The following is an 11,565-nucleotide window of genomic DNA, read 5'->3' on the forward strand; positions in this document are numbered from 1 at the left end:
TGTTCATCCTTCTAAACAACCATCCTACTAAAAACAAGCTACAGGTGTAATCAACCTCAAAGCTCCAATACAATTCTTTATAGAACTTTAAAGGATAATCATCAGCTTCATATGGAAACACACATAAAAAATATCTGACTGATAAAAGAACTGCTGGAGGTATCACCATTCCAGATCCCAAAATGTAATACAGAGCTACAATAATAATAACAGCATGGTATTGGCATAAAACAGATGTTGATCAATGGGACAGAACTGAATGCCGAGACAGAAATCCACACAGATATGAACACCTAATTCCTAATAAAGAAGCCAGAGATACACACTTGGGAAAAAAGACAGCATCTACAATAAATGGTGTTGTCCACAGTACATAAGCGCATAAGAATGCAAATAAATTCATATTTATCGCCTTCTACAAAGCTCAGCTCCAAATACTGCATCATGAAGCTATATGTAAAGAATCTGATATAAGAGAAGCTGATTAAAAGAGAAAAATAGCCTTGAAGTTATTGGCACAGGAAAAGACTTTCTGAACAGAACACAGGTAGCACAGGCACTAAGATCAATGACAAGTGGGATCTCATGGAACTGAAAAGGCTCTGTATGACCAAGGAAATCATCTTCTGGAGAAAGCAGCAGCCTACAGAATGGGAAAACACTTTTACTAACTATACATCCAGTAGAAGGCTAATATCCAAAACATATAAAGAACTTTCAAAAATGGGCAAAAAAGAAAACAACCCAATTAATAAACGGATACAAATTAAACACAGAAATATCCAAAGAGGAAACACAAATGGCTAAGAAATACCTAAAAGTGCTCAATACCCTTAATCATCAAGGAATTGCAAGTCAAAACTACTTTGAGATTTAATCTTATACCAGCCAGAATGGACGGCATCTATACAAGTGGCAGATCACACTGGCAAGGATGATGGTAAGGGTATACTTGTCTATTGCTAGTGGGTATGGAAACTTCTTCAGCCATTATGGAAACCAGTATGGCAGTTCCTTATGTAGCTGGGGATAGATCTACCTCCAGATCCAGCTTTACCACTCTTGGGCATATACCCAATGGAGGTTTAATTCTACCACAGAGACACTCGGTAAACCATCTTCCTTGCTGCTCTATTCACTCTAGCCAGAAATTTGAAGTAGTCTAGATGTCTATCAACAAATGAATGGATAAAGGAATGTATGGAACATATTACTAAGCTGATTAAAAAATGAGAATCATGAAATTCATAGTTGAATGGATGGAACTAGAAAAATTATTCTGAGTGAGTTAACACAGACTGTAAAAGACAAATATAGTATGTATTAGTTTATATATATTGAGGGTAGTTAAGTCTTTGATAAGTGTACTGATTAGTTTGTGTCAACTTGACACAGCTGGAGTTATCACAGAGAAAGGAACTTCAGTTGAGTAAATGCCTCCATGGGATCCACTGTAAGGCATTTTCTCAATTAGTGATCAAAGGGGAAAGGCCCCTTGTGGGAGGTACCATCTCTGGGCTGGTAGTCTTGGGTTCTATAAGAGAGCAGGCTGAGCAAGCCAGAGCAAGCAAGCCAGTAAGGAACATCCCTCCATGGCCTCTGCGTCAGCTCCTGCTTCCTGACCTGTTTGAGTTCCAGTCCTGACTTCCTTGGTGATGAAGAGCAGTATGGAAGTGTAAGCTGAATAAACGCTTTCCTCCCCAACTGCTTCTTTGTCATGATGTTTGTGCAGGAATAGAAACCCTGACTAAGAAAATAAGTAAGTTGAAATTCTTATAATAATCCTTAAATATAGTGTAAAGGGCTACACTATACTATACTATCAAAGATGAGAGAAGGATCTCCTTAGGGAGGGAAAATAGAATAGATAGTTATTGATGGACAGAGATTGGTGGGCTGGAATGGGAGGGTCAGACTGGGAGGAGGAAGGAAGATGTTGTAAGGAAGGAAATATGGAGGAATTCCCTAAAACTAAGGGATTCTCAATTGAGAAAATACCTCAGTAAGATCAAGCTATAGGCAGGCCTATAGAATATGTTTTTAATTAGTGATTGATATGGGAAGGCCTAGGCAAATGTGGGTGGGACACTCTTGGGCAGGTGGTCCTGGGTTCTATAAGAAAGCATATTGAGCAAGCTATGGAAGCAAGCCAATAAGCAACAACCTTCCATGGTCTCTACATCAACTCTTGCCTGCAGGTTCCTTCTGTGCTTAAGATCTCTTCCCGAAAAAACAGCTCTGCAATAAAATTTTAGCAAAACTAAAATATTGAAAAAGCCATTAGAAGGTAGAAAGACTTCCCATAATTACAGATTGGGAAGATTAATATAGCAAAAAGATGGGAAATTTACCAAAAGCAATCTACCAATATAATACAATCCCAATAAAAATTTTTCCAGAAGTGTGCAGAAAGAATTATGTTGAAGCATCAAAGCTCATGGATAACCAAAGAAGTTCTAAGGAAAAAGAATACTACTGGAAGTGTTGCGTACTTGATTTTGAGCATTGCAGAGATGGTAATTAAACAGTGTGATGCTCACATAAAACAGGCACATGAACAAACAGAACAGAGGACTCAGAGACTACAGGAAACCCATGAGACCACAGCCACTTGATTTTTGATAAAGCTAAAAATACACATAGAGTAAAAACTAGCACACCTAAAAAATAGTGCTGGGAAAATTGAGTATCTGCATATATAAGAATACAACTTGATGTTTATTTCTTAATCAAATACTTATCTCAAATATTCTAATGTTAAGCCCCAAACTCCGAGGCTTCTACAGATAAAGAGAGCACAATTCAAGATATAGGCATGTGTAAGGAATTTCTGAATAGAAGTCCAGTCATTAAAAAAAAAAAACAAGGAAATAAGACTAACAGTAAACAAATGGGATCTTACAAAACTAAAAAAAAAGGGGGGATACTGTTAATAAAGCAAATATGCAGCTTGTAGAATGGGACAAAAATCATTGCCAACTATACATCTGATGAATTGTACAATTTTCAAAGAGCTAATTAAGAACACAAACAACATAATTTTAAAGTGCCCTAGAGAACCAAATGGATAGTTTACAAGAGGAGAAGCAAAAGATGTTGCCTTAGCCCTCCGGCCCACTGCCCCAAGACTCTCCTTAGGGGTAGTGTGGTAAGAAGGCAGAGGTCTCAACAACACAGATTCTGGGAGCCAGGATGAGTAGTAGACTCATTTAATGAAATAATGATGGATGCCTATGTACCCTCTGTCCTCTTAGTCCACAACTGTTTGTCCTGCACAGCTGGTACCAGCGGACTGGCTGCCTTGGTCATAGTTCGTGACTCTGGGTCTCAGACAGATTCCCGGGTTAGTGAATGGAGCAAGAAGCACATGCTGTGCATGCCTGGGCCACTGCAGAGCAATAATCAGAACACTCCAACTCACTCCTACAACAAATGACCAAATATACTTCAAATAGTGCTCACTATCTGAAAACTAACAACAAAAAATGTATCATTAGCCATAGGGAAACAGAGATTACTAATACTTGGAGATTTCCTTTTTATCCCACCAGAATGGCCAGAATTGAGAAGGCTAGGGTGACTCCATGACAGGCTTCCAAAGGGCAGTTCAGGAGCCTAGGCCCAAATCCCTGTTTCCAAGAACTGGGTGAGTCCAGGCAAGTCCAGGCCTCAGAAGGCAAGGACAATGGGTCAGCAGCAGCAGCAGCTTCCAGACTTCCTCAGCAACAATTTACAGACTTTTCCAGCAACAGTTTCCAGGCCTTTTCACTCCACACCCCCAAAAGACCTGGCCCTAGCAATAGTTTTGGAATGTACCTAGATATAGAGTCAAAATTAAGATAGAGGTCTCTTACCCCTCCCCAGAATTCCCCAACTGTGCTTTAAATAAGGTCTGTGAGGTAACTTCAGGGTCTCTCCATCTTTTTAGAATGCCGAACTTCTGCAGAATAAAATAATCTTTGTGTTTACATACTATTTGAGTCTGGGGTATCATGGGTCCTTACAGTATACAGCAACAAAGAAGCAAACAAACAAAATCAAAATCAGCAAATGCTGGCAAAGATATACAGAAAAATGAACCCCTACTTACCATTAGTAGGAGTATAAACTGTAATAGCTACTGTGGAAATGAGTGTGGTCAATAGTTAAATACCTACAAATAGAACTGCTGTATGACACAGCTATACCATTTCTACATATTAGTCAATGATTCTATACCCTAATTTGGAGACACTTCTAAATCCTTGTTCTTTACAGCAGTACTCACTATGTGAAGAAATAGAACAAACCTAGATGCCCACCAGATGAATAGACAATGAAAATATGCACATATTTAAAATGATTGTATTCAACTATAAAGAAAATGAAATTTCTAAAAAGTTAGATGAAACTGAAAAATCAACTGAATATGTAACCCTGGTCCTGAAATACAGATGCTGTATGGTTATTTATTTATTTATTTTTTACATCCAGGTTCTGTTATAAATACTTAAAACAGTATGTTTTGGGTGCCAGGAAAGGACAGAAATTGAAGTGGGTCATTAGGTTAAGAGATGTAGAGTTCTTAACAGAAGAGGTGTAATAGAATACATCAAACTTGAACATGGAGTATGGAATAATAAAGACATTCTATGCAAGGAAAGAGAATGTCTTAGTTAGGGTTTTACTGCTGTGAACAGACACCATGACCAATAAAAGTATTATAAAGGACAACCTTTAATTGGTTCAGAAGTTCATTCCATTATTATTAAGGTGGGGGCATGGCAGTATCTAGGCAGGTATGGTGCAGGCAGAGCTGAGAGTTCATCTGAAGGCTGCTAGCAGAATACTGGCTAGGACGCGGGTCTTAAAACCCACACCCACAGTGCCATGCCTACTCAAACAAGGCCACACCCACCCCAACAGGGCCAAACCTTTGAATAGTGCCATTCCCTTGGTTGAGCATATAGAAACCATAACAGAGAAGGAGGAGGAGGTAGAAGAACAGGAGAGAGGATGGTAGAAGTGGTAGGAGTAACCCAAATAAGGAAATATGAAAACCTATCATTTTATAAACCTATAAAAGTATATCTACAAACAAAAGGAAGACTTGGAAGAGTTTGAGTGTAGTTTTCTCTGTGTGTAGACAATGTTCCTCCCAGAAAGTTATGGGCCATTAAATGAAAATCTCAGTGTTAGATGTAGGGTACCTTCCTATGAGTTGTTGTCCCCAAGTCTTTCAAGAAAACAGATTTTTGCCATTGTTGTGGACCAGATGATTAGACACTATAGCTGTAGATGCCACATATTTTGGCAAAGGAAAGAGTAATCAAGCTGGAATTGGAAGCTTCTTTGATATTCTCTAGCCTGCACATTTCCAGATAGCTCTATTTAGACTGATGGGAGAAGAAGACCACCAATAGTTCTACCAAGTTGAGAATCTTGTAGGCTATAATAATAACATGTTTTGCAAAATGTGATTTCTGATATAACAGTGGGATGATGTCTGTGGAGGTAACCAATCATTTTCTGATTATACTTGAAGACTACTCCACAAGAGAGAACTCATCTTGTTTTCGTAGACCTAGGTAAGTGTTCATGGCTAAGGAGATCATAGACACAGGAGAGAACCTACTTTATTGTTTAGCAAAGTTGTAGTGTTGTCCAACTCCTTTGTAAATATTCACATTTTAAAAACAATTTTTAAAAAATAGATTTCATTTTATTTTTAATTATATGGGTAGGATGGGTATTTTCACAAGTGTAGGTGCTAGTGGAGACCAGGCACTGATGCTCCTGAACCTAGTGTTGTGAGTTGGTTAACAAGGAATCAGGGAATATAATTTGAATCCTGTACAAGAGCAATATGAGCTCTAATTATTGAGCCAACTCTCCAGACCCTAAATATGTTTATTTGCATGAATTAGTGCTATCCTCGGTTCTCACCAGAGAAACTCCCTATTCCAGTGGGTAGTAGTTAATGCAGAAACATAAAACTGACCAAAGTCTCCAGAATAATGAGTGTGCTTAGGGTTAGGTGGGCCACTACAGCATGTCCTTGAACATTCTGGGATGATTCTAGAAGAGTTGGAAAGGATGTAAGAACCAAAATATGGATAGATGTGTTGCAAAACGTCATGTTGTCTCCTAGACATGCTGTATTCTTTACATTCATGAACTTAATGTACTTGCAATTATTTGAACAAGAGCTGCACAGCTCCCCCTGCATCTTCCAGAAAAAGTTAGTGCAACAACTATGAATAAACCGATTCATGGCATTTACTTACCATAAAGAAAAGCTTTATTTTTATTTACCGAGGCTTTTAGAAAATGTTGGAACTGATATTTTAAGAGAAAAAACATGCTGAGTGTGTAGTTGAATACCTCTAATGCATTCCTCGTGATGATAGTGCTATTTTTTGTTATGACTTCATTCTTGTGCCATATGCAGAATGACATAAACAAGAGTTTTCATGTGGCATCAGTCCATTATGGTAATAAGGATAAAAAAGAATCCCAAATATCCATCAACAGGTGCACAGAGAAGAAAGTTGGGAGTCATGCATATAGTAGGCTTGATAGAGGATGTAGAAGAGAATGCAATTCAAATATATGTTCACTTTTTCCATAGAAGAGCCAATTCATCATAATATTACACGACTAAGGGGAAAATCTCCGAGGAGAAGAATATTCTATGTCTTCTACAACTGAAAAGCTTTGGTTATCTGTGCTTTATTTTAGGGAAATTCCCACAGTGCCACAGCTGCCAATTCTCATTTTTCATTTTTTCAGGACCTGATGTGTGGCCATTTGTTCAGTAGAGGAGTTTCTGGTTTAGAATTATAATGCCCACAGGCTGGAGAGATGGTTCAGCCATTAAAGGCTAGGCACATAGCCAAAAAATATAAAAGGTATTGTACTGGCTAGTTTTGTGTCAACTTGACACTGCTGGGGTTATCACAGAGAAAGGAGCTCCAGTTGAGGAAATGCCTCCAGGAGATCCAACTGTAAGGCGTTTCCTCAATTAGTGATCAAGGGGGAAAGGTTCCTTGTGGGTGGGACCATCTCTGGGCTGGTAGTCTTGGGTTCTATAAGAGAGCAGGCTGAGCAAGCCAGGGGAAGCAAGCCAGTAAAGAACATCCCTCCATGGCCTCTGCATCAGCTCCTGCTTCCTGACCTGTTTGAGTTCCAGTCCTGACTTCCTTGGTGATAAACAGCAGTATGGAAGTGTAAGCCGAATAAACGTTTTCCTCTACAACTTGTTTCTTGGTCATGATGTTTGTGTAGGAATAGAAACCCTGAGTAAGAAAAATTGGTACCAGCATAGTGGGTTATTCCTGTGACAACCTGACCATGTTTTGGGGAGGACTGTGGAAGGACTTTGAAACTTTGGGCCAGAAGATCTATTCGCTGTGGAGAACTCTGTGAGATGTTGTGTAGGAGCTTGGAAGATAATGTTGAGAACAGTGCAGAAAAATGGAGGCCTGGGTTGTGAATATTCAGAGGGAAAATTAAAGACTCTTTTCTGGGCCATTGCTGTTTTGGATTGTGAAGATTTTATGGTTCTGGTTAGCTGGGGCTGAAGAATCAGCTGTGATTAACACCATACCAGGACTACTAAAGCAAAACCTTTGAATTATTGGGACTAGTGATGCTGGTTAGCTGGAGCTAAGAAATTAGTGGTGATTAAGAGACCAGAATCGTTGAGGTGACACCTTTTGGGAAGTGTTTTCTGAAAGCACAAGGAGGCTGTGTTGCAGAGATAGCCAAGGTTGTACTCCTGCTGCAGCTTTTGTAAGGGTCACCCAGATGGTACTGGTTTTGAAGGCATGAAGTGGTCACGCAGAGCAGCTGAGCCTCTGCACTGTGAGAGGCCATGGAAGGCCATTGGTGAAGGTGCAGCCTCAGTTGCAATTGATGGTCAGGACTTGAAGGGGTCATGCAGTGTTTTGGAGATGCCAGTACCATGAGATGACCACCAAGAGCAGCAGCAGCAGTAGAATACAGGCATCTGGAGCCTAGAGGACAATGGGTGTGCTACAAAGGGCATGGCTGGAGAAGTGACCCAAGCCCTTGGAGGAGCTCATAAGATCGTGAGTTGGATCCCAGACATTGGACTGTTGGAGATTGATTTTGCTTTTGATTGTGACTGTGCCCTGATATTTTCCCTTTTGAAGGAAGTTTTTTATTGAAGCCCACAGTTAAGAGACTTTGAATTTTAAAGTAGTTTGAATTTTAAGATACTGGATATTTTTAAAGGATTGAACTTCTAATATGTAAAGACTGTGGGACTTTTAAAGTTATTTAAGATCTTGGTGATGGATAAGAACTAAGGGTTGAGGCTTACTAGTGATATATTTGTATGTCAAGTTGACAAGGGGTCAATTGTATTGGCTAGTTTTGTGTCAACTTGACACAGCTGGAGTTATCTCAGAGAAAGGAGCTTCAGTTGGGGAGATGCCTCCCTAAGATCCAACTGTAAGGCATTTCCTTAATTAGTGATCAAGGGGAAAGCCCCCCTTATGGGTGGGACCATCTCTGGGATGGTAGTCTTGGGTTCTATAAGAGAGCAGGCTGAGCAAGCCAGGGGAAGCAAGTCAATAAAGAACATCCCTCCATGGCCTCTGCTTCAGCTCCTGCTTCCTGACCTGTTTGAGTTCCAGTCCTGACTTCCTTGGTGATAAACAGCAGGATGGAAGTGTAAGCCGAATAAACTGTTTCCTCTCCAACTTGTTTCTTGGTCATGATGTTTGTGCAGGAATAGAAACCCTAAGACAGGTATAATGTCCCCTGTTTAGTGAAGTAAGTTTGCCTTGTTGTCAGCAGGACAGACTGCTTGATCCACCTATCAGTGTAAACAGTTCTCAGAGATGGCATTTGAAGATAAACGTCATATTGCAGACCACTGAGCAGGATGAAACATTGATGTGAATTATGTATGTTTTAAACCATTTGCACAAAACTGCACAATTTATTTTGAGTCTATTTAAGACTATGCATGTGATGATCACTGGCTACTTTCAGACTGGGTTTGCTTAATTCTTTTGGACACTGAAATCAGAAAAGAAAATGTAAGCATATTTAGCTAATCAGAACTAAAATGAGTGATTTGCTGCTTTTTCTCTCAATGAAATGAAGAACCAGCAGACATGGCGTTGGTGATGTCTGGTACAAGGCTGTCCTTGCATGCCCTGCCTGTCTTTCTCAGATAGACAATGTGTAAACAGTGGCTGCTGCTCCCTTTCAGTGCCTTCACGATCTTCTCTGCACTGAACAATGGAGGGTGATGCTCTATTTTAGAGCTGGACATATTTCTATGGAAGAATTATTGCTTCTCAGGGGTTTCTGAAGAGAATTGTAGCCATTAATATTTCCTTTTCATACAGTGGTGATAATTTGAAGCTAGGAAAAATCACTCAAATATTTATGAACTACCTGCCCATGCTAGTGCCTAGACTCTCATCAGACTTACAGTAAACCACAGATCTTGTCATCAAAGATTGGTGTGTTCAAAGGAAGAAGTAACATATAGTCTCATACATCTTTAATTGTAAAAACAAACCTTCAAATTTCTGCTAAAGGTGTTGGTGTCTATGAAGTAGTAAAGTATTTTCTATTCAAAGAAACAAAGACTGTTGAAATGTGTTGTTTCTTTTCAGTTTACATTTCTTTTTTTTCTTTTTTTTAAAATCATTTTTATTGGTTATTTTATTTATTTACATTTCAAATGTTATCTCCCTTCCAGATTTCCCCTCAGAAAACCTCCTGAAATGTGTTGTTGTTAGTGAGATGTTTTGCACTTCAGGAAAAATAAGCTTGACTAAGTTTTGAGTGTGACAGCTTTTGCTAGTAAGCAGGTACTAGAGCTGTTCAGATCCACTGGTGTCCAGTTTAATCTGACTTTAGTGATCACATTGCACCATAGTCATTTTCCTTTCCCTAATTTTAAAAACCACATTGCAGCTACAGCAATAAAATGCTGAACTATGCTCATCAATCTAAAAGAGCAAAACCAAAGAGTAACCGTTTGCTTTTGCTATTTGACAATATGGGCTATCCTCTCCTGTGTTATGTATTTTGTCTTTAGATTTACTTTAGGTTTGTTTGGTTTTAAAGCCAAAACTTTCACGTTCTGAAGAAACCTGTAATGGACTATTTCAGCCTAAGTAATCTGATTTTACCTTTCTCTCTAACTTTTAATGACTCATTCAATTTCTGCCTTTGACCTTCACTAGCTGGGCTGTTTCAAATGGGATTCAACATATTTCCACATTATTAGAAGATTGTTTTAAATTGGCCATTAAAACTATGCTTTGAATCAGAGTTGTATTAGAATATTGATGCAGTAATAGTTCTTTCATTCTTGCTTCATTTTTTCATATTAGTTGTTAAGTAAAGCAGTAACTATGTAGAATATTTGATAGTTTTGCGATGTTTTATTGCCAATAACCAAACACATGCTGAATATGTTAGATATATTCAATGGGCATTAGTACTTAGAAATAAATCACTGTGTACCATAGCCAAGACCTCAATTCCAGTGTGTCTACCTTTCTATGGCTAATTTTATGATAAATTTGAGTGACTTTAGAATCCAGTACAAGGATTCTTTTACTTTCTTTTTTTCTTTTTATTGATTATTTGTGAATCACATCATTCATCCATTTCCACTCATCTTCTCCTTCTCTCACACCCACCCTTCACCCTTGCAACCTCCCCCACAACAGAAAAACGTCATATTGTGGAAGCTTTAGTGTGTCCCACGGGATACCCTTTGTCTGTACTTTTGCTTGCAAATGTTCATTGCAATGACTTGGTCTGGTACAAGGCCTCTGGTTTCTGCTACTCCATCAATACCAAAACATTCCAGGACTCCACTCAGATATACTGCTTTGGAGATCCTGTAGTTTTGGATCTGTAGCCCCTTCATCACTCCAGCTTATCAATAGAGTAGATGTTGGCGTGGGCAAATTCAAAGCCCTGCATTTGAGCCTAAGAGGTATCTGATCTGATCAGCACAATGGCTCTCATGCTAACACACCCTTAGGGGCTGGCTTACCAGCAACCTCCATAACCAGGGTCAGCTCTACCCTAATGCCCAGGCGAAGTGCATAGAATGCTCTCATGAGTGGTGGTGGCAGCTGGTGAGGAACATAGTTATCCCACTCTCAGACTCCAGGGCCAGCTTTCCTGCCTGCCATAGATGGTGAGATATATGAGGGAGAAGAGGTTTTCTCTCTCATCTATGCCACTGTCTAGCAGATAAGAGGAAGGCCTGGCCTTCCTGTGTTCATGTCCTTGGGACCAGCTAACCTGTGACCCACAACCAGGGCAAGCTTTACTGTGGTGCCCAGGTAAAATTCAGAGCCTGCTGCAGCAGGCAGGGACAGCTCTCCCACTCTAATAACTTTCCAGTCAGCTCTTCTGTTTGCCATAGATGGAAAGGGATGAGGGGAGCATCTCTCTCACCTATTTCAACACAGCTCTCCCCTGCTTACTCCCTTAGGGCCAACCTGCCTGTGACATCTTATCCTGAGCTTTTGTCCCTGCCGGCAAGAACACACTCAGGACAACCGGAATCTTCTG

Source organism: Mus caroli, chromosome 4, assembly GCF_900094665.2.
Source record: "Mus caroli chromosome 4, CAROLI_EIJ_v1.1, whole genome shotgun sequence".
Lineage (NCBI taxonomy): Eukaryota > Metazoa > Chordata > Mammalia > Rodentia > Muridae > Mus > Mus caroli.